Below are 24,290 nucleotides of genomic sequence, written 5' to 3' on the forward strand. Positions count from 1 at the left end.
TTGTGGTGACGAATTTGGTATAGGAGAGATATGGGGAAGACGTGACAGTAGTGACGAATTTGTAAATGTGTAGCTTTTTGTACATATGGGGTAAGGGCAAGGGTAGGGTAACAGGGGGGGGGGGGGTGACGTCCGGTAGGGACGAGCTTTCTCACTTCGCTCTCCGTACGCACCTCATCTTGCATTGCCTTGTTTGATGTGTACCCTTGTGGCCTTATCCCTAACTCACCTGTCTTCTATCCCCCTGTCTCCCACCCGGGGACTTTGCTCTCTGGGCACCGAGGGGAGCGTGCAGGAGTCCGCCATTGTGTGCCCGAACTCTCGCAACCACAGCTGCCTGCATCGATGCACCACTTATGGACCACATGTCTGTGGCTGAGCACCACTCATGGACCCCACGGGTTGGGGCATGGCCCCTCTGCTGGAACCGGCCATGATGGCCTGAGATCTTGCTGGCGGACCTTGGTCACGGGGCACCTATGCCACACAGGTGAACCACCCATAGTCGGTCCCTGTGGGCCATAAATAAAAACGGACACGTTTTGTGCATTTCATTTTATTATGTCCAAATAGGCCGCCAGTAAGAAGATGAAGAAAATGACAACACCTGGAAGAACATTGGCCAGCAGAGGGAGCGAAGAGCAAGAACACCACCGGGGGTTTGTTTATTTTTATTATGAACTGTGGTGACTGTGCACTGGTTGGTGCTTTTGGTGCTTTATGGTGCGTCGATGCAGGGCAGGCTGTCTCCCCCCCCCCCCCCCCAAAAGAACAATCACAGGTCCTGGGTTAGTTTTGTAAATACAAGTAGCATCAACTGTAAATAATGCTCCCCCATCGTTCATGTTGTCGTTTGAAGACAATTCCGCAATTCGGTTAGCTGTGGGCGTAAATCTGTTAGATAGGGTGCAATGCAGCAGAGGGACATACTTATTTGTGTTTTAAAACTGTCACACTCAGGGTCAGGTTAAATGTAGAGGGAACTACACCTACGTGCCACACTAAAGGTAAAAGTTTAATAGGCCCGAGACGTGCCTAAGAGGAGGAGGGTGCAGTGTTGTGGATATGAGAATTGTGTTTTTTTTTGTGTGTATATCACCCTCCAGTGTGTATAAAGGTCAAAGGTCGTCCCCTTAGTTATTCCATATACAATCACGTAGCAAATCATAGATCTCCCTGTTCAGTAGTTATCTCCTTATTATGTGTGTTAGTTTAAGGCTTTGTCTTCCATTAATTGACACTTCATTGCACCGAATTCAAATAAGGTAGATTCCCTTCCAATTCCCCTTTTGTCAGCCATTGCCAACTGCATTGGGCGGTTTTATGCGTGCGGTTTTCTGCATTCGCCGCTGCTGCTTTGGGACCGTGTTTTTCGCCGCAAGACTCCATTACGCACGAGGTCATCTCGGAGCAGAAGGTGGGAGGAGTCAGCCCAGCGCCAGGAACAAGGCGTGGCCTTGCCAACGCCTCCTCTAGGGGCGGGATCGGTGAGCCCTCACGACCAATCAGGGCCGAGGCGAGCTCACCGATGGGCGTGTCCTGGAGGCCGGCGGCTTGATCGCCCCAGGCGCAATAAAAGCGCGCACGCAAGCCTTTTGAGAGAGACAGCAAGCTATTTGTGGAAAAAGGATGGCAGATACATGACCCAGCTGAGTTCTGCACAAGAGAGATTTCTGCAGAGAGCCGCTTCAACCAGCCCCGTTTCAACCAGCCGCGTGAAGCCCTGACGAGGCAGCGAGTGACCCTGCCGGTGTGCGGTGTAAAGCCGAATACAAGGAACTGCCGGCTCTTCTCTTCCCGCCCGGAGCGGACCCGCTTGCGGTGCCCTGTGGTCCCACCTTCGCATCCTTCCCACCATTCCTGCCTGAGAATTCCCCATTCGTGTGAGTCTGTCTTTGTTTGTTCTCTCCTGGGTTTGTAAGTAAGACTGCCATAGGTAAGCTAGCGTTGCACTGTGTCCTTCTGGTCCGTCCCTCTTTCTGTAATTATTTTCTTATTCTTCCTTCTTCCTTGGTTTCTTTGATTGTGTAAATAGTAATTAGCAAATAAATCATATTCGTATTTCCTACCTTTGTTCTGCTTCTTCTTCACATTCGGTCATTTTTGTCTTTTCTCCCATTGAAAACCTGTGGCGCGATTTTGGCCAACGTTCAAGGATCGGGTTAGTTTCTGTTAATAGTTCGTGCCGCGGTTGCTAAAACCGCTCGGCAATTAACATCTGTCCGCGGTACGAACGGGGCTGCGCACCTGCCTTTCCGGAGGTAGCTGTGTAGCGTCAGGAGCGGAGACGGCCAGTGAAAATAGAAGGGGGGATTAACCCCCTCCCCCCCCTAAGGGGAGTGCCGTACTCCGGTTCCGTAACAATATACATGTATATATATGTATAATTATATATACTAGGGCATGCCCGTACTATATATATATCTAAAATTATATCCCCCCCCACCCCCTCTATTTACATGAAATGGTTTGGTCCATTCGCAAAGCCAAAGCGAACGGCTTGCGAGTACGGTGACAATCCCCCCCCTCTATTTACATGAAATGGTTTGGTCCAAAGCGAATGGCTTGCGAGTACGGTGACAATCCCCCCCCCCCCCCTCTATTTACATGAAATGGTTTGGTCCAAAGCGAACGGCTTGCGAGTACGGTGACAATCCCCCCCCCCCCCCCCTCTATTTACATGAAATGGTTTGGTCCAAAGCGAACGGCTTGCGGAGTTTGGTAAAGAAATCGCCATAGCTCGGTAACTACTTGTCCGATTAATATGAAACCTTGAAAAGGCACATCCTCAGGTCCCCAGCAATATACCTGGCAAGTTTCAAGTATATCGGACCCGTGGTTGTCGAGAAACAGCGGTCACAGACAAACACACAGACACACAGACATACACACAGACACACAGACATACACACAGACACACACACAGAGATTACTGGAATTATAGATAGATATACATGAGAAGACCTTTTTGAGAAATCCGCCTATATATCGTTTTTGACCCGAACTCTCAATGGTGAAGAACACTTTAAAATTATCGGGTTTTCACCAAAATCTAATCATTTCGACTTTGTCACATACCCAATCTCTCCACCAAATTTCCTGCGAATCCGTCCACAACTTTGGGAGATATCCTATTCAAAAAACAAACAGACAAAGGTGAGCTCATAGACAAGACGGATTTCTGAGAAATGTGAATGTTCGGTGCATTTTTGGGTAAAAGCTGGGAACCTCACTTTTTAACATAATTAGGGTATGATGAATTCGATTAACCCGATTCCCAAGCTGAATTTTGAGTTTTTGACCTTCTAATTAGCATAAACAAAATGGCCGCCAAATTGCCATTTTTTTGACACATTCTTAGGACAAGCATTTATCAAACGTCTACCGGATTCGAACCATTAACCGATTCAAACGCTTACCGGATTCGATTTTATTTTACGGGATTCAAACCATGACTGCATTCGAACGATTAACCGATTCAGTCCATTACTGGATTCGAACCATTGCCCGATTCGCGTCTTACATTATGTTTCTCAGGCCTTTACAGGATTCGAACCATTATCGGATTACCATAGTCCATAATTTATCCTATTTACGCATGCGCATCCGCCTTTTGTACAAATAAATCCACAACACCCCCATTTTTGTAATGGTACAACCTCAACTTTGAATCGAGTAAAGGGAAAGGGTGTTAACTTCACGGAAACCTGTGCGAGGTGATAGATATAGAAATTACTAAAAAAGTGAATCCGGATGAAAGAGTTTGCAAACATCCACATGACACATTGACAAGTAGCACGGAGCTTAAACTGTAAAACGTGGTTCTGAATGTTGCTTCTCGTGATCTCATGAGTTTGTTGCATGATAATTTATATACAATACAAACAAATGGAGCATGAAAACGGTTTTTTAGGGTGTAATTTGGCACACCCATCCACTTCGCGCCTGGTGCGGTCGCCCCCTCCGCCCCCATCACTACGCTACTGTAATATATATACAGTCACGTGAAAAAGTAAGTACACCCCATGTAAAGTTTGGACTTTCTCAACATATTTCAACATACAGCTATTTGATCTTCATTTCAACAATATTGACAGATAAAGGTGATATAATATAACAAATATCATGAAACATTTACATTTTGTCATCCATTGTATAATTTAAATAAACATAAATACAAATTTCGCATGTGGAAAAAGTAAGTACACCCCTACATTTATCACTACTTCAAATACCTAAAATTAGAATCAGGTGCACCAGCTCAGGTGCAAATGATTAGAACATCATTGGAGAGGATCTTGGAGGAACCTGTCTTATTTAAACCTCAGACATTTAGTTTGGTTTGCTCTTTATTGTTGAAGTGTGCGGCGTCAACATGCCTGGATCAAAAGAGCTCTCTGAGGCCTTTACAAAGAAGGTTATAGATGCCTACGAGTCTGGGAAGGGATTTAAAAAGATCTCCAAACAATTTGAAATCAATCATTCGACTGTCTGGAAGATCATCTACAAGTGGAGAAGATTCCAAACAACTGCCAACTTGTTCAGGACAGGCCGTCCCAGCAAGTTCAGCCCGAGAGCAGACCGCAAGATGCTGAAAGAAGTCTCTAAGAACCCCAGAATGTCATCACGTGACCTACAGGTAGCTCTTGCCACTGCTGATGTCAAAGTGCACGAGTCTACGATTAGAAAGATGCTGCACAAATTTGATATACATGGGAGGTGTGCCAGGAGGAAACCTTTGCTGTCCAGAAAGAACATCAGGGCAAGACTAAAGTTTGCCAATGAACACCTCGGCAAAGACCAGCCCTTCTGGAACAATGTGCTCTGGACAGATGAGTCAAAGGTAGAGATATTTGGCCACAGTACCAGAAGACATGTTTAGCGAAAACCAAAGAGAGCATTTGACCGCAGGACCCTGATACCAACTGTAAAGCATGGTGGTGGAAATATTATGGTTTGGGGAAGCTTTGCTGAATCAGGGCCTAGGCAGCTCACCATCATAGAATCCACTATGAATTCTTCATTGTACCAGAGGGTGTTTGAGGATAATGTGAGGCCATCTGTTGGAAATTTGAAGCGCAACCGAGGGTGGACCTTGCAACATGACAATGACCCTAAACATACCATAATCCACCAAGGAATGGCTGAAAAGAAAGAAATGGAGGGTTCTGGAATGGCCAAGTCAAAGCCCGGATCTAAATCCCATCGAGATGTTGTGGGGGATTTGAAACGAGCTGTGCATGCTGTGCAACAATTTTTTGTTGAATAAATTATTGCAAAGTCAATTTGTCATTGTTTTTTGTTCAATTAGATCACCTTTATCTATAGATACTGTTTAAATGAAGATCAAATATTGATATGTCCACATATGTTAAAGAAAAAAAAACATTTCATGGGGTGTACTTACTTTTTCCACATGCGAAATTTGCATTTATGTTTATTTAAATGATACAATGGACTACAAAATGTAAATGTTTCATGATATTTGTTATATTATATCACCTTTATCTATCAATATTGTTGAAATGAAGATCAAATAGCTATATGTTGAAAAAGTCAAAACTTTACATGGGGTGTACTTACGTTTTCACATGACTATATATATACTCAAAGGCAAAAGTTATTGTGACACACAAACAACAAACAGAATCAGTGTTAAACTTTTACTGCCGCGAATGAAATGTTATTACATGGAAAGACAAATGTTTCAAGGTATGGTAACGATCAACAGTCCATGAGAACAGTGCACCTGGCATATGCAAATGAGCCACAACACAAGAGGGGGTTCACAAGCAAGTTCACACGGTCAGTAGCGAGTGTGTCCACCTTGTGCATTGATGCAGGCCTGGCACCTCCGCCTCATTGAGGCCACTAAACGTCGATGAAAGTCCTTGGGAAGATCATTCCATATCCGAGGAAGGATTTGGTGGAGTTCCTGCAGCGTTTTTGGAGGATTCAGATGACGTCGTAAACGTCGCTCCATTTCATCCCAGACGTGTTCAATGGGTGACAAATCAGGGGATATTGCGGGCCAGGGTAACACATTAACATTGTTCTGATTAAGATACTGCTGTACAACTCGAGCAACGTGTGGTCTGGCGTTATCGTGTTGAAACGTCACTCTAGGGCCGTTCTGTTGCAAAAACGGTAAAGCGGTAAATAAATAAAAGTGTGTAGCCCTAAAACATGTTTTTTCGTTTACTTGTTTTCAAATGCTGAGCATCAAGCAAGGTAGTAGTCAAGCAGAAAGTACCATTTCAAAAGTCTTGCGTATGACTCAGCTGGCAGTTCAAACCGCGAACCTCCAACACTCAGAGCGAACACTCTAACCATTATGCCACACAATCTAACAATCAGAATCTAAGGTTTGTTGAAGATCTTGTACATATATCACATGTGAAGGGCTGGCAGGATAGCACAGAGATATGCGCACACGTCTTTGAGCGGTGTATAGCCTATCAGGTGTGTTGACTCAGCCTGTCATCTTTCTGAGGTCAGAAAAATGAGTACCAGATTTCTGGTAACAGGGGGCACTGCATCAAAGGCACAGCTGCACCCCCCAGCAAATTAGGCAGCTAAGCAGCCACAGGCTACATACAGTGCATTCAGAAAGTATTCAGACCCCTTCACTTTTTTCACATTTTGTTATGTTGCAGCCTTACGCTGAAATGGTTTAAATTCGTTTTTTCCCTCATCAATCTACACTCAATACCCCATAATGACAAAGAGAAAACAGGATTTTAGAAAGTTTTGCAAATGTATTAAAAAGAAAAAACTGAAATATCACCAAAAAAAAAAAACACTCCGAAGATCCAAAACACCCCGAAGACCCCGAAGACCCAAAACACCCCGAAGACCCAAAACATCACGAAGACCTAAAAGACCCCGAAGCCCAAAAAGACCCTGAAGCCCCAAAAGACACCAAAGACCAAAAAGACCCCAAACGACCCAGAAGACCCAAAAGACCATGAAGACAAAAAAGACCCCAAAGACCCAAAAACACCCCAAAGACCCAAAAATACTCCGAATACCAAAAATACCCTGAAGACCCAAAAACACCCAGAAGACCCAAAAAGACCAAGAAGAACCAAAAGACCACGAAGACCCAAAAGCCTCTGAAAACACCAAAGACCCAAAAGACCCTGAAGACCCAAAACACCTCAAAGACCCAAAATACCCTTCAAGTCCCAGAGGATCCAAAAGACCCTGGAGACCCAAAAGACCCTGAAGACCGAAAAGACACCGAAATGGTCAAAGATGCCTTCCCCTCTGAAACGACGTGTGGTGAGGCGTGCAGAGCGCGCCGACTCATGCCAGTATACAATATAAAAATGCAGTGAATGTAAATAAATATAGTGAATACAATATAAAAATAAATAGCACCACAAAGTGGGCGTAACCCCTCAGCCCATGCATGGTGGAAACCAATTTCAATATGGCTGCCGTGGCGGCCATATTGAAAATCGCAGCATGCCCATTTTTGAAAGAAACCTTCCTCTACTCAACCCCAACACACACTGCAAAAATGGATTTAATCGGACAAGCAGTTCTGCTTGAAATTGACCGAAACTAATTTCAAGATGGCTGCCGTGGCGGCCATATTGAAAATCGCAGCGCGCCCATGAACCTTCCTCGCCTCAACCCCAACACACACTGCAAAAATGGATTTAATCGGACAAGCCGTGTTGCTCGAAATTGACGGAAACCAAAAGTTGACGGATGCCCGGCCGACAATACCCCTTAGCCCAATTTGGGCTGAGGGGTGACGAGAACTGATAATAAGGATATGTAAGTACATATAATTTGATTTGTTTTATATCCTACGTATGCTTCTTGTTACATGTCCTTCATTAATTTCTCTGTATAGTTTCTCCTACCTGATCTTTCCTGTTATAATTATTTATTTGATCTATCAAATCCTGTCTATCTTTACTGCTTTTCTTTTTTTACATTCCCTTTCTTTCTGTCATTTGTATACTTTCATAACAATATCGGTTAAATTGTCGAGCATTACGAACACCATATAATATACCTGTTAAGTGTTAATCTGTGATAGTGTTCAAAGGAAAAGTTTACAAACTCACCTTCGCATTTCCCTCGCATCAATTCAACATCACCGAATAAAGAGATAACATGAACAGGTAACCGAATGCTTCGAACACAATTATTATTTATACACTGACTCTATCTACAATTTAAACCGTAACTTATTAAACACACAGTTTCACACGACGAAAGGGAATCGAGGTACAGAGCAAGACATGGAGATCAAGTCACGAAATAAATACCGTTTCTTTGTTGTGGAAGATCGCAGATGGTGGTGTAAACACCGTAAACGATGTGAAAGGTAGAAGTGCTCACTCTTGCTGTACCAGGCACTCCCGTTGTAATGGCCTTTTATAACTAACCTTCCGCCTCAGGTCCTACTTGGCAAAGGTTAACACACACCTATCTCGTAGCCATAATTACCATTTCACATTCCTGAGCTCCTCCTCCTCCTCTTCCATTTAAGGCAAAACTTTTTCCAGGTCCCTCCTACTGTGCCCCGACCATTGTGCAATAAATAATTCACCCTTTCCAGCTTTCCGAGAACCAGATCCTCAAGAATTCGTTACATAAATTTGCATTGCAATTCCATCAGAAGATGTCAGCGACAAAACCAATTAAAACGTATATTAGACACTTAAGTAGACTCTTCATGAGCCTCGACTCTGTATAGAAAAACAAACAAAATAAAAAACTAATGATAAAAAAATTCCAACTTTCCAACTGTTGTCTAACAACAACAAGGCGAGTCTGGACATACCCGGGCGTCCTGGACGCGGCCTGGCAAGTCGAGGCTGGGCATGCCCGGACGCTCTGGGCCGTAACCTTTTAAACATAGACCACGACCCATGCAGGAACTTGTACACCAATCGCATGCAAGACAGACGTGGTTCATTTGATGTAAGGTACTTTTATGGAGCGTTGGTGCTGCCAAAGCACTTTATTGGCTTGGGTTATACTGGAAGGTTTGCCATTGCCTTCCCATTGTTGGTCGGTACTCTTTTTGAATGATGAGTGTAGAAATTAAGCAGCACGTGTACCATTTTAAAAATCTGGTATGACTTGACCGGAGTTCGAACCACCGATCTCCCAGACTCGGAGTGGATGGTCGAATCATTTCACCACAGAGTTTAGTAGACATCAGCAGATACTTTAACATGAATCGGGACATTAACAAATAATGGACAAAAACATGGTTATGTGGCATCTGAACTTGAAGCAGGGTTTAAATCAGTCATTACCTCTGCCACCAAAGGTGTATGGAGGTTATGTTTTCACCCCTGTCTGTCTGTCTGTTTGTCCGTTTGTGAACAAAATATCTCCAAACGTTGTGGACGGATTCGGACGAAATTTCGCAGAGATGTAGCGTATGTGACGAGGACGAAATGATTAGATTTTGGTGAAGATCAGGATTCGGATCCAGCTACTAGAATTTTTTAAGCGATTCTTCGCCATTGGGAAATGGAGCCAAAAACGATACATAGCAGGATATCTCAAAAAGTTGTGGACGAGTTTGGACGAAACTTGTTGGACAGATTGGGTGTTTGACAACGAAGAATGGATTCGATGAAGATCTGATTATGGATTCGGATATGAGAATTATTTAATTTTTAAAGGGATGCTTCACCATTGAGTGATATGGCCAACCAAGTGGAGGTATGCTCTCCACTGAGTACCGTTCTAGTTACCCTGCGCTCGCGAAGCGAAAAGCGAGGTTAAGCATTCAGTTGAGTACGTGTACCGTCCGTGTGCTGTGTGTCCGTGTGCTGTGTGCCGTACGTGTCTGCATCTTACTATTGCTTGTTTTCTTGTGACGTCATCGGAGCACACGCGCAGGGCACCCTGGGACACCCTGGGACACCTCGGCCATTTTGATACCCTCTCGAACAACGTCGTCAGCGGATTCACATTAAATAGTTTTTGTTCACGACCAGTCATGCCAATTTGCGGCGTATTTCGTTGTTCAAACAGGCCAGGCGTTAGGCCAGGAGTTAAGTTTTATAAAACGCCCAAACTTCTACTGAATCAGGGTGAGAAAACAAGAAATTTAAGTGAAGAGAGGCGGCGTTTGTGGAAGGCTGCCATCAATCGCAGTGACATCCAAACAGAATCACAGTGGGATCGCACACCTGTCTGCTCCGAGCATTTTGTTAACAGTAAGTAAGAACATGTTTCATGGAATGCGAAACCTGGAACATAAAAGTATTGAATTTGAAACTGTCCAATAAACTTTCTAAAGTTATGTACTCTTATCAACTCGGTCAAAATGAATCTCGATTTTATCATGTGAAGAACGTGCTATGTATTCGTTGCTTACATGATAAATATAGGTGATGACTTATGGCCATACGCACAAAGCACACATGGCGGCACTCACTTCGCACTGTGCGTCACATGTCTACAAAGTATGCACACATGCATGCACAGCTTAAAACTGCAGTGGTTTTTGAACAAATGGAGGGCACTTAATCAATCAGGTCCATAACATTAACACAAGCAGCTTTAAAAAATACATGTTTCTGTAATATATTAATACCTTGGATCGAATCAAGTGGACGTCATTCAGTTCTTTGTGTAGGATTTGTCGCACCCATCCATCTTGGTACAACCTGTATGCCTCGAGGGATTTCTACTTCTTCAACTCATCTTTGGTATAGGCCGATTTGCTGAACAACAGGTAGTTGATCACGTCGATGTGGGTCACCTGAGGCCACTTGCTCACATTCTTCTCAAATTGATCATTTGATAGACCATAAGGGTCACACCCAATGACAGAAATCTTCTCTTTGTAACGAACAAGAACGTCCGGGGGGAGCGTCTCTTGGTAGCCAAGGTTGGCACTCGCACTGCTAGCCATACTCAAGCCTGGATCTACCGTATCCTTACGTACACTCCAAGTCTGTTCTACAGGTAGTTGGTTGCAGGTTGACCAACTGCCCAGGTGTTCACCAGTTCACTGGTCCACGGCAAACTTAAACCGAATGTTCTGTGTTTGTTGGGCAACAATACGTAATATAAACTAGATGGCACCACACTCCACATGAACGTGACAAAACAAACAAAATTACTTTATAAAACAGACTTTTTGCGATCCGCATTCACCATAAACCAACGCAACAAATCAATATCAGCGCACACGGACAGATTAGCTTGGGTATCAAAATGGCCGCCGTGCAATACGAGATGGGTAACTGTGACGTCAGTGAAAACAAAGGATAATTCACCAAATGTCCGTTCGAAGGTACCGTAAAAACTTCTGAACCGATCGCAAATATATTTTCGGTGGATAATCCTGGGATCCCCAGGAGTAAAATAGGCTATTTAGTTTTCCCAATTTCAGCTTTAGTCTCCAGCATTCTCAGGTTTGGACTCCCGCATAACATTCGCGTTCGCATGACGTTCATTGTGACGTCTTCCTACGTCGAGCAACGGTACCCGCCCTATGGGCGGGGCTTCAATTGGGAGGCCCAAGTGAAAAGGCTAAATATCAGAAATTGAAGGCTTTTTTTTCTTTTAAACGATTTATATAAACATCCGTTAAATCTCGATCGGTGTGACCACGATTATCAATCACGATTTGAAACACGATGGAATAATATTGTTACGGATCTCAGAGACGGCACTCCCCTTAGCAAGGGGGGGGGGGGGGTTAATCCCCTTGGCCTGTTAAGCTGGCCGTCTCTAGTCCTGGTACTTGTAACACACCTCCGCGGGGTGAGATTGGTCAGGGTTATTGATCCAGGTGTTCTCCCGAATACCTTTACCAATCCCTCCGCAAAGCAGGGAGACAAGTACCGCTCGAACCACGGACAAGATGGTATTTGCCGAGCGGTTTAGCAATCCGCGATTCGAGCCGTTAGCAATTGACTAACCCGATTCTGCGCGTTGGCCAAATCGTGCCATAGGTACTCAATTGGAGACAGGACAAAAGCGATCGGGGGAAAGAAGAAACCAAAGGTAAGAAATAACAGACATTTATCAATTATGTACACCAAAACCAAAGGAAGAGGAAACGAAAGTAATATACAGGACAAGAAGAAGCAGGACACAGGGCAAACCTTAAAACAGTCTTATATTATACCCCAGGACAAACAAACAGACTTACACGAAAGGGGAATAGCAGGCAGGAATGACTGGAAGGAATGAGAAGGCCCAGGCAGATGGTAGGTGTCGAGGTCCGGCTCCAGGAGTCGACACGCGTCGTGGCGGGAAAACCCTGGCAGGCAGCGAGCACGTATCATTGACCGCGAGCGGACGTTTGCATATAGCGGTGGGACTGGGATGCTCCTTATGTAATAAATGGCTCGTGCCAACGCTCTCTCTCTTGAACAAGATGGGGGAGATGCCAGTTCGTAGCGCACTCCAGCTCCTTCTCATCTGTACCTTCTCACTCGTCTCTCCTCAAGCAGTCCCTCGCCGCCGCTTTTATTGTTCGTGATGGAATCAAGCCACCGGCTCTGATGACACGCCTACCGGTTGGCTCACCGCGGCGCTGGTTGGTCGGTAAGGGCTTGCTGACTCAACCTCTGCTGATGCGTCGACGTGCCACAACTTGTTCTGGTGGCCCCGCCCCCTTCTTCCTCGGCTTCAGACCGCATGGCTTATCACGGCGTGGTGCCAGTAAACAGCCCAGTGCAACGGCGGCGAACGCTGCTGGCAAACGAAGTACTGGGGCCTATCTTATTTGATTAATGCAACGCAGATTCAACTATTGGGAACAGATCCTTAACTGAAACACATAATAATGAAATAACTATGGAGAGGTCCTATGGTTCGCTACGTGTTGTACATGGACTAACTAGGGTGCGATCTTTAACAAACCAATTGATGGGGATATTTACAGGGGAACATTTATAAGGGAAACATTTACTAAAATTTACTAGTGAAGGTTCTAAAAACCGTAACAATATTTACCGATATGAACAGTGATGTGGCTTTTATTGAAATTCTAAAGATACTGTTCAGATTTTGATGATTTGCGTGTGATGTGATTCAACGGATGTTTATATGAATCGTTTAAAATAAAAAAGCCTTCAATTTCTGATATTTTGCCATCGCCATGTGCAGATTCGCCACGGACCCACGATCGATGTTTCTATACGTGAACGTACCCGTTTGTTTGCGAACGGGTACGTTTTTCATGGAAGTCCTTCACGAACCTGCTGTCCATGTCTGACGTGCGACTGAAGGTGCTACAGGAATGTGGAATTTATTGGTTTCATGCTTTAGCATTCACCGTATCTGCATTGCCTGTTTGCTTCTGGCCTCCCTCCCGTGCGTAGCACGGGTATTTCTGTAGTTTTAAAAATTCATTTTCTCGGCAACTGTTGGTCCGATTGACATGAAATCTTCACCATAGGAGGGCCTCCTCTTGTAGAATGTTTATTGATTATTATGACGTCACAGGTCATGTGGTACGGACGCCATCTTGGAAAAACGTTACACCTCTATATCTCCCAAACAGCTCAATGTAAAAAATTGAAACATGGCTCATTGTCAAGTACTCACCATGGGGAATAAGATATGCTAATGGTGATGTCATCAGTGCCTTAATTATGACGTCATAATTCGACAAATACAACACTTGATCTGATGAGTATGAATAAAACAAAAATTCCTCTGCAGCTGTTAGACCGATGGACACAACATTTTCAGAATATGTGCGGCTCCTCCTGTAGAATTTTTTAATGATAATTATAACGTCATAGGTCACGTGGTACAGACGCCATCTTGGAAAAAATGCTGCACTATATCTCCAAAACTGCTCCATGGAAAAAATTGAAACATGGCTCATTGTTAAGTACTCCCCTTGCGGAATAAGATATGTTAATGATCATGTCATGGTGCCTTCGTTATGACGTCATAGTTCAACAAATACAACACATATAGATCATTGTGAATTTTTTTCTCAGCAACTGTTGGTCTGATGGACACAAAATTTTCAACATAGGAGCGCCTCCTGATGTGGAATATTTTAATAATCATGACGTCATGGGTCATGTAGTACAGGCGCCATCTTGGAAAAACCGAAAATGTTGCACCTCTATATACCCAAAACCACTGCATGGAAAAAATTGAAACATGGCTCATTGTAAAGAACTCCATATGGGGAATAGGTGTTGTTAACAATGACGTCATTGGTGCCATAATTAAGATGTCATAATTCGACAGGGACAACGCTTAGTCTGATCAGTTTGAAATGTATTGGGCGTGATCTATGTAACAATTATATAAGATAATATAAATTTATGATGTCATCGCTCACATGGTCTGGCAGCTATATTGGATCAAAGAAACAAAATGTTCTAAAACAGAAGAATTGGCTTGCAACAAGTTGACTGCGCAGGGTAAGTATTCTATGAATACCGATCTAGTTCTTAATGTTATCAACTTATTGATATTCCACGCTTTCGTGGTGCATTACCCTGCGCTCGCGAACCAAAAATCATGCATGGTTCGGCATTCGGTTGCGTACGCGTGCATACATGTCTGCATTTTAAGAATTCATTTTCTCGGCAACCGTTGGTCCTATTAACACGAAATGTTACCATATGAATGCCTCTGCCCGATAATTTTTTATTCATAATTATGACGTCATAGGTCATGTGGTATGGACGCCATCTTGGAAAAACGTTACTCTATATCTCCCAAACCACTCAATGGAAAGAATTGAAACATGGCTCATTGTCAAGTACTCCCGATGGGGAATAAGAAATGGTGATGATGATGTCATCACCTGGCTCATTGCTCATTGTTTCTCAGCCTTCATTATGATGTCGTAATTTGACATGTACAACGCTTGATCTGATCAGTATGAAAAAAAAAAATCCTCTGCAACTGTTAGTCCGATGGATACAAAATTTTCAGAATATGAGTGGCTCCTCCTGTAGAATTTCTAAAATATTTATGACGTCACCGGTACCAGGTCACGTGGTACAGGCGCCATCTTGGAAAAACTTCGCACCTTTACATCTCTGAAACCACTCCATGGAAAAAATTGAGACCTGGCTCATTGTCAAGTACTCCCCTTGGGGAATAAGATGTGTTAATGATGTCATAATTAAGGTACCGATGACGTTATAATTCGACAAGAACAAGGCCTGATTCCATCAGTATGAATTTTTTTTTCTCTGCAATCCTTGGTCCGATTGACACGAAATTTTCACCATATGAGGGCCTCCTCCTGTATAACTTTTTAATGATAATTATGATGTCATAGGTCACGGGGTACCAGCGCCATCTTGGAAAAACTCCTCCTCCTGTAGAATATTTTTATGATAATTATGACATCATAGGTCATGGGGTACAGGTGCCATCTTGGAAAAACTTCACACCTCTATATCTCTGAAACCTCTCCACGGGAAAAAAAAATTGAGACCTGGCTCATTGTCAACTACTCCCCATGGGGAATAAGAAATGTTCATGATGATGTCATCGGTTCCTTCATTATGACGTCATAATTCGATGAGTACAGCACTTATCCGATCATTATGAATTTCTTTTCTCAGCAACTGTTGGTCTGATGGACACGAAATTTTCACCATAGGAGCACCTCCTCCTGTAAAACATTGCAATGATAATCATGACGTCATAGGTCATGTGGTACAGGTGCCATTTTGGAAAAACCGAAAAACGTTGCACCTCTATATCTACAAAACTGCTCTATGGAAAAAATTGAAACATTGAAACATGTTTTGAAAAATTCAATTGAAAAATTGAAACATGAACATGAAACATGAACATGAAACATGAAACATGAATTGAAACATGAAACAAAAATCATTGAAAAGAACTCCATATGGGGAATAGGTGTTGTTAACGATGACGTCATTGGTGCCATAATTATGACGTCATTGGTGCCATAATTATGACGTCATAATTCGACAGGGACAACGCTTAGTCTGATCAGTTTGAAATTGATTGAGCATGATCTAAGCAATAATTATATAAGTGAATATAAATTTATGTCATCGCTCACATGGACTGGCAGCCACATTGGAAAAAAAAAACCCTTCAAAAACAGAAGAGTTGCCTCGCACCAAGTTGACTGCGCAGGGTAGGTATTCTATGAATACCATCTAGTTGCGCAGGGTAAGTATTCTATGAATACCATCTAGTTATCCCTGAATTGAAACAGTGAGCTTGGATCAGTTGGGCAATGTCTAAGTGTGTTTGGTTGGAATGATGTCACATGCTCCTTTTGCAACTGCATTGCATCAGAACTATTGCTGCCCTGGATTGCAGTCTCTGGTATCACAGACAAACTTAAATCCCTAACCTCGATTCTTTCCACTCATTACTGCCCATCTGGGCTCTTACAAACAAGCTACCCTGCACTGTTCTTCTGATAACAGCATCTACAATCCCCCTACCATTTCCTCAAAGTACCAACATTCCGATAGCCAAATCTGAACCTCCCCTTACCCATCCACTGAGCCACTTGAACTGTTGCCAAACGACAAGATGACGCCGGCTCACCCACAAATCTGCAGGGATAGCGATGTGAATTTGGAGTTCAATCTCATAGCGACACCTATTGGCCAAGACTATGGGCGCGGACGGCCTGTGCTTATAAATCAGCTTTCTTCTCCTAGATACACCCACTCAGCATAGCAGGCTCACCACATACAGGTGTTGGGACGGTCTTGAACAGTGGAATTGTCCCTGGGACCAATGTTCAAGGAGAGGCTCTATTTCCGCTTTGCAGTACTTGGGGAAAGGTGATACCCCTCGAGAGAGATAGATAGAGCCATTGAGCATTTAAGCATTCAATGCGCTTTCCTTATTAACACCAATTTTGATTTTCTATGAATCTTTATGATATGGTCAGTGCCAATGGAAAGTAAGATTTGTCGGAAAACTTCATTTAAGAAAGGCTGAAGCTGTAGAACACTGCTCATTTTTTTCCACGCAAAAATACACTGCCATATACTATTGAGGCAATTTGAATGCTTTCGTCGACACTGGTGAGTTGGCCTACTAATTGCTTCTTCCGCAAGTCAAGTCTAGTCATTGGCAATTCTGGCAGGTCGAGTAAATTGCAATTCAAGTCAAAATTGTAGGTGGTCAACTCCATCCAGACGTCAATACATACGGACCAGGTGATGAAAATATCCCAGATTATTTTAAACTTCGCTTCCATTTTCAGTGAAACAAAGCTTTGCTTTCTATTGTTTTCTCGCTGCAGGTAGTTATTCAGCATACCACTACCAAGTACAAGTTATCACTTGTTTGCTTTTCTCTATGTTGCTCACCCTATTGCATATTGATCAGTTTTACTTTCAGATATTACATCATTTGCTTGTAAACATGATATCTCTGTATCAAAAATTGTGCATCATTTGCAGTTTAAACCGGATTGAACTCACAACTGCTGTCCCATAGTTGACCAAATGACTCAGACCCTTTGTAGTACTTGTGACAAGGTGATGCCACCAATTGGTCAAGTAAATCCAAATTTAATGGAGGTTCATATCCCCCACCGAGGTATCCATGAGCTACAGAATGGCAGCAGGATCTCGTATGTTACCCCTTGAGGCATGCATTCAAATTGGGAGACTCCAAGGAGGGGGGAAATAAAGGGAATATTTCATTTATCTTCTTCATCCGTGGGTACTTGATCATGACTTGCTTTACAGGCCCAACAAACAGAACCATCTACTTCATGCAAGATCAGGGTAAGTATTCCATGACCTCCATCTAGTTCATGATGTAACTGATGCTGGCAGCAGCAGAATGGATTTGGAAGTGTACAGAAACATTTTGTCTGCCTATGTACAACAAAATGCCTCTAAATTAATTGGGTGGTGCTTCACCATGCAGTAAGACAATGACCCAAAACACACTGCCAATGCCATCAAGGAATTTATCAGGGGAAAAAAGTGGAAGCTTTTAGACTGGCCATGTCAATCTCCTGATTTAAATCCAATGGAACGTGCATTTCACTTGCTGAAGAAGAAACGAGTCAGAAACCCCCGAAAACAAACAACTGAAAATGGGTGCAGTTAAGGCTTGGAAAAGCATCTCAAAGGGTTTCAGACCAAGAGTTTGGTGATGTAGATGGGCCACAGGCTCGATGCAGTTATTGCATGTATGGGATATGCACCCAAATACTAACTATTGTTGCGGATCTCCCGAAGCCCGTTCCCGTTGCAAATGGGGGATTAAACCCCTTTTTTTCCCCCTGGGTCCTCGGGTCCACGAGGCCGAATCGCCACTTCCGGGCAAACGTGAAAAAGGGTATCGGGACAAATTCGCACGTACCTTTAACCCACGCTGCCACGAAAGCGGGGATCAAGCCTCGCACAAGCCACGCTTAATTGAGTACGCCCGAGCGGTATGCGTATCACGTGACTCGTGCTGTTATTTTTATGACTCGGTTAGTTATGGTGAAGTTTGCACTGAAGTTTGAAACTTGCACTGATCGAATTTTATTTTTTATGACTATGATCTATGTTATTTTTATATCACGTGACTCACGCCTCCCTTCGGCCTCGGCCAACTTGTTCAGGCCTGCCGCGTGGCATTTCAGCACCAAAACCAAAACAAAGCGCCAAAAGAACACCGAAGCTCACTGGCCTACTCAATGCAAAACTAAACACAGGAAAGGACTACGCTTACATTTACGAAGAAATAACTGAACTATCGCGAGGCTTCATGTTGTGGTGCGTATATCTACGAGGGGGAATTAACCTTTATTCCAAAACCGCAACACTACACCCCTTTCTCGTCAGACTCGTCTCTAGTCGAAACCACCAATGGAACGACTGGTAGAGCCGGACGTGCAAAATTAACCTTACTTTTAAATGTGACACAAAGGTGTGGTTCCCCCTACCATTTACTCTGACCCATGTGTGCGACAGTTTTAACACTAAATATGTCCCTCCTATTGCGTTGAGCAGCTACCTAACAGTTTCACGCCCACAACTACCCGAGTATTTCCAGAATTATCAAACTAAACACATAGCCGGTGGGCAGCATCCTTATATTTACAAGCACGTATATTTACAATGCTATGACCCAGGACCTGTTCTTTTTGGAAGAGAAAATTGGAGGGGAGAGAAAACACAGCAAAAACACACTCATAAATGGCACTTGCTGCTTGCTTCTTGCATCTTGCTTCTTCCGTGTGCGTCTATCAAACCGGCTGGCCCCCTGACCGGCATACAGGCCATTTGAAACTTCAAGGCCATCTAAACTTACACATTTTCTTATGCCTAGCACACAATAATAAAATGCACAAAAATGCTTTTTTCTTTTTCTTTTTTCATTGGTCAGCAGGGCCGTTCTCACGTGGTCCAACTGCATGGCATCACCACCACTCAAACAAGTGGTCCAAAGTGCAAGATGATTTTGCAGCAAAATGCTGCACAGCAGAGGTGCAAGGCCACAAGGCTTGTGGTCCATTAGTGTGATAAGGGTGCAGCAAAAGGTTTGGCAGCTAAGTGCTGCACCAGTCGGCTGCACAGGTGCAACAAAGGTGCAGCAAGGTGCTGTACTGTTCGGCTGCACAGGTGGAACAAAGACAGGGCAGCAATGTGCAGAAGGGATGCTGCACAGTTCGATGGTGCTGCACAGTTCGGCCTCCAAAATGGTCCTAGGGCGGGGGGGAGAGACAAGGCACAACAAGCAAGCGGAAAAGACGCAATGGCACATAGAAAACAAGGTGGTGCGGCGCGAGCGACGTGGAAGAGCGAGCAGAGCAGGCTCGTCCCGAGCCGTCCGTACCCACCACCGTTGGCTACACTACCCTAGCCCCCCTTGTATTTACAATCCGTCTCGACGTCTTGTCTCCCATATCCCCCCTGTAATTCCGAATTCGTCTCCAAATCCCTCCCAGGAAGGAAGGGATGGAACAAACACAATGTCTCATTATGTCGTGATGCGTCTCACTACTCAAACATCTACAGAGCCCTGGTGTGGAGCTCGTCCTCCTCGGTGATTGGCTGTGGATGGTGCGAAGGGATTTCTCATCCTAACTACTCTACTAGTATTACTCATTTAAACTAACACTAACCGGGGTCGTACCCTGCCAATCGGCCTCTTTAAACGATGTGGTTCTAAGAACCCGAATTCCCATTGCCCACTCTGTGGTGCTCTCTGAATTTGGGTCTCACCCCCACAAATTTTCTATCTGTGACCTCGCACAATTTCGGGACTGGGTCGTGTGGCCCTACCAGCAGGTCTACCTACCTGCGCACCTCCGCCACTGAATCCGCCACCCGAGCTTACCTGCTCCCGCGACTACCTAACTGGGGAAGGCCCTCCCTGGTGCTTACCCCCTGATGCCCACCTTGGCATTGGGCAACCCTGGTCCTTCCCTTGGATCCTCGGGCCCCACTCACAAACTTCACTATAACTAACCGGCTCGCAGAGCCTACCTGCGGCCTCACCTGGCCGACAAACTACCAGTGGTGGAGTGCCCCAATAACCATACACACCAATTAAGCCACATGACCAGCCATGTCACTGACTCATGCACCCTCCAAAGCACTACTTGCTATGACCTGCACCACAGGTGTCAATATCCATACAATTTACCTATGCCCTCTACCTGGCTTTACACTACCCACTCCGGGCTTTCGTGAATGGGTTACACTCTCCCCATTCACTCCTTCGCACCATGCATTCCACACCTTTTATTCCACACCTTTTATTGCACACCACTTATCTCGCACACCATTTGTCTGGCACACCACTTATTTCCACACACCTTTTGTTCTCACACACAACTCCGGTTATTCTCAACACAATTCCTCACTCACACAGCATCATCTATCTAACTACTTTCCTTACACTCGTGCTTCCTTGTCATCCCTTTACACTATGCACTCCCTTTTCTTTATCATCCATCTAAGCTACCTACGTCCCCTCTATAGTACAGGTGTCACCACTTAAATCTCTGTCTCTACTGTCTTCTAGTTCCCCAACATTATCCTAGCCCTCCCTCGGCTAGCTTCGGTGCCCCATGGAGGCAACCATTGCTGGCACCCCCATGTGCCTGTCACTGCCATCCCCGTAAACTAATGCTCATGGGCCCTGTTCGTGGGAGGAATGGTTACACTACCATTCCCCCAAGTGGGGGTACACTACTCTCCACAGTCCGCTACACTCTGAGCCTCTCCAAGTGGATGTACGTTGTCGTCAAGGCTCGGCCTCGAAGGGCCGAGTGATCCATGCGGGTGGTTGGTCGCCTGTATGGGGTGTCCGTCCGGCATTTTCGATCCAAGGGGGGAGGTATGGATGGGCCGAGGTGCAGGGCTCCATCCCTGTGCGGGGCCTCGCGGTCCCACGCACGATGACCCAACCGGCTACGGTCGGAGCACCGCACCCGACAAGGTGCGCGGCTCCGAAAACTCCAACCTCCCCTTGAACCTCGCCGATTGCCTTTGCCGCCACGGCACGGCACCAACCATACAGTGCGGGGGCCGGAGGCACGAATCGTGCACGCCGGTCCTTGTGAGACCGACGCAGCATGGATTCCCCCCGGTCCCTGCTGCACACAACTCACCGGGGGCTCGCATCTGCTACCCGTCCCGTGAGGCGCTACCCCCCCGGTCGGTGTCGATGCTTGAGCCGCATCCTCACCACTCGCGACCCACTCCACACTCGCACACCCAGGTGCCCTCGCACCTTCCACACACTCCGTTACACACTCTTTCCGCACACAGTCCGGTGTGCATTCTTTCTCGTATTCTGTACTCGTACCTGCACACCTTGGCGCACTCACGCCTTTCACACACTTCAGTACACACTTTTCTTCTACGCACTCGGCCCTCGCACACTCTTTTTCCACACCCACAGGTGCGCACTCCCGCTCATACGCCGGTGTGCATTCTTGCGCACACTCTGTAACACACTCTATTCCTGCACACTCTGGCACACACTTTTCCGTTACACACTCCGTAACAACTCGCGCTCCACGTACTCGGGTACGGACTCTCTCTCACACTCCGTACCAGTCGCCCTCGTGCACCGCACAATGGGCCCTTCACAAATTGTGCCACCCTCACTCGTACACCGCACAATGGGCCCATCGCGAACGCCCGGGTCTCGCCTTTCTCCCAAGCACGCTGAAAACCCGTTCGCGCCAAACACATTCGCACCAATATTTCTCACCTCGGAGCCCTCCTTCTCCGCCAGAACCTGCAAACTTTCCATTTGGTCAGCAAGCATGGCATCACGGTGCAAATACAGACTTTGTTCATGCTCCATAACCTCCCGATTTATTTTCTGTTTCTCCCGTCTCTTCAGCCCCAATTATTTCTTTTTCTTCGACGATCGCCGGCGCTCATGAAATTTTCTTTTCCAACTCAACCCTCGCCGGTGCCCCCAGAATTTCTTTGTCCAATTCGACGATCGCCGGCTCCTCTACACCTCGTGTCGTGACTCCCAGAGCCCCGGTCAACTTGGCTGTCCTTTGCTCTACCTCGCTCCCCACGCGTTCCTCACACCGTGTCACCTCGTCGCGTACCACTGCGACTTCCTCGCTCAACCTGCGTCCAATGTCCTCCCCAATCTTTTTTATGTCCCTCTTTGATTCTGCCCTCAATTTTTCCATGTGACCACCCATTTCTTTCATTTTATCCCCTTGGGTGTCCATTTTCCCATTCATTTTATTCATGTTATTATTTATTCCCCGAATTTCGTCCTTTTGGGCATCCAATGTTTCCTTCAATTCACCCTTGTTACACCTTGTTTCGTCCCTCATTTCTTTCATTTCTGCCATGAATTGCGTCATGAGTAATTGCATGTACCCTGGCATCGCGGGCTCGGCTCTCGCCGCCATTTTCTTCGCCAGCTACCGCACCCTCATCAATTCCCTCTTCTTCCATCAACTCTTCCTGTGGGTCCTGGGTCATTAATTCCTCTTCTACTTCATCTTACATTACCCCCACCGGCACTTGACCGCCTTGGCCAGCCATGGTACGAATATAAATTTGGTTTTAATACTAAATTTCGTACGCTCGTAATTTCGAGTGCGTGAAGCGCACTCTAGGTCCAATTATGTCACACTCCCAGACACCAATTTGCTGCGGCCAATTTGTCCAAATTTTTTTTTTCAGGGTTCAAATCCCACTCCTGACTACCAAATTGTTACGGATCTCCCAAAGCCCGTTCCCGTTACAAAGGGGGGATTGAACACCTTTTTTTCCCCTGGGTCTTCGGGTCCGCGAGGCCAAATCGCCACTTCCGGGCAAACGTGAAAAAGGGTATCGGGACAAATTCGCACGTACCTTTAACCCACGCTGCCACGAAAGCGGGGATCGAGCCTCGCACAAGCCACGCTTAATTGAGTATGCCCGAGCGGTATGCATATCACGTGACTCGTGCTGTTATTAGTCCCCTACCAGTGTACACCGGAGGGGACTATAGGTTTGCACGCCGTCCCTCCGTCCGTCAGTCCGTCAGTCAGTCCGTCAGTCCGTCAGTCCGTCAGTCCGTCAGTCCATCAGTCCGTCAGTCCGTCACGCAAAGAACAGTTTTCCGGACTTTTTTTCTAAACTTTTAATGCTAATGATTTCAAACTTGGCACATGGTTTCCTCATGATAAGTTACAGGTCAAGTTTGAACTTCACGACGTTTCAATCATTTTTGACAAAGTTATGGCACTTTGAACTTTGGGAATTCTGATAATTCTGATGATCCTTAACTCATTGCCATTTTAAGTTTTAATTTCCTTTAAAAAAGATTTTCTCTGCAATAATTGGACCGATTGAGATCAAATTTTCACCATATGAGGGACTCGGCCTGTACAATATTTTAATGGTAATTATGACGTCACAGGTCACGTGGTTCGGCCGCCATATTTCTTTTCGTGAAAACACAAAAACCTCTTTTTCTCTGCAACGGCTGAACAGATCGAGGCCAAACCTTGCAGGCAGAATCGCATACCCATGATGAACAAAAAAGTCAGCGAGCATGACGTCATGCATCACATGGTTTCAGAGTTGTGACGTTTTTAAGCATGAACCTTTAAAACCGAGCTCCTCCCTCATTTTTGATCCAATTGAGGGGAAACTTCACAGATCTGTTCAGCATGTCAATCTACTAAAATTTCCTTTTGGAATTTGCAATAGGACGCGTGGTTTGGCAGATGTCGTTAATTAAACGAAAATATATATTTTTTAAATGGATATCTCTTGTTTATTCTGGAGTTCTCCTCAAGCCGCACCACGCGCCCTCAGCCTCGTCTCGCGAACGTCAACAGCGCAACACAGCGCGCGCTTTCGGGAGGGGCGGAG

General features: G+C 45.2%; 2 long non-coding RNA genes across 2 annotated transcripts in view; both read right to left on the reverse strand.

Moving 5' to 3' along the window:
- The window catches only part of LOC137429743 (uncharacterized), a 35,926-nt gene extending 26,637 nt beyond the window's left edge, over positions 1-9,289 (reverse strand). The window contains exon 1 of the long non-coding RNA XR_010984935.2: positions 8,289-9,289. This is a non-coding gene — a long non-coding RNA (uncharacterized LOC137429743). The remainder of the gene's footprint in view (positions 1-8,288) is intronic.
- The window catches only part of LOC144892600 (uncharacterized), a 130,703-nt gene that overhangs the window by 37,914 nt on the left and 68,499 nt on the right, over positions 1-24,290 (reverse strand). The gene's annotated exons all lie outside the window — the stretch shown is intronic.

The sequence above is a fragment of the Myxine glutinosa genome, chromosome 6 (assembly GCF_964187855.1).
Source record: "Myxine glutinosa chromosome 6, kmMyxGlut1.1, whole genome shotgun sequence".
In the NCBI taxonomy this organism is placed as follows: domain Eukaryota; kingdom Metazoa; phylum Chordata; class Myxini; order Myxiniformes; family Myxinidae; genus Myxine; species Myxine glutinosa.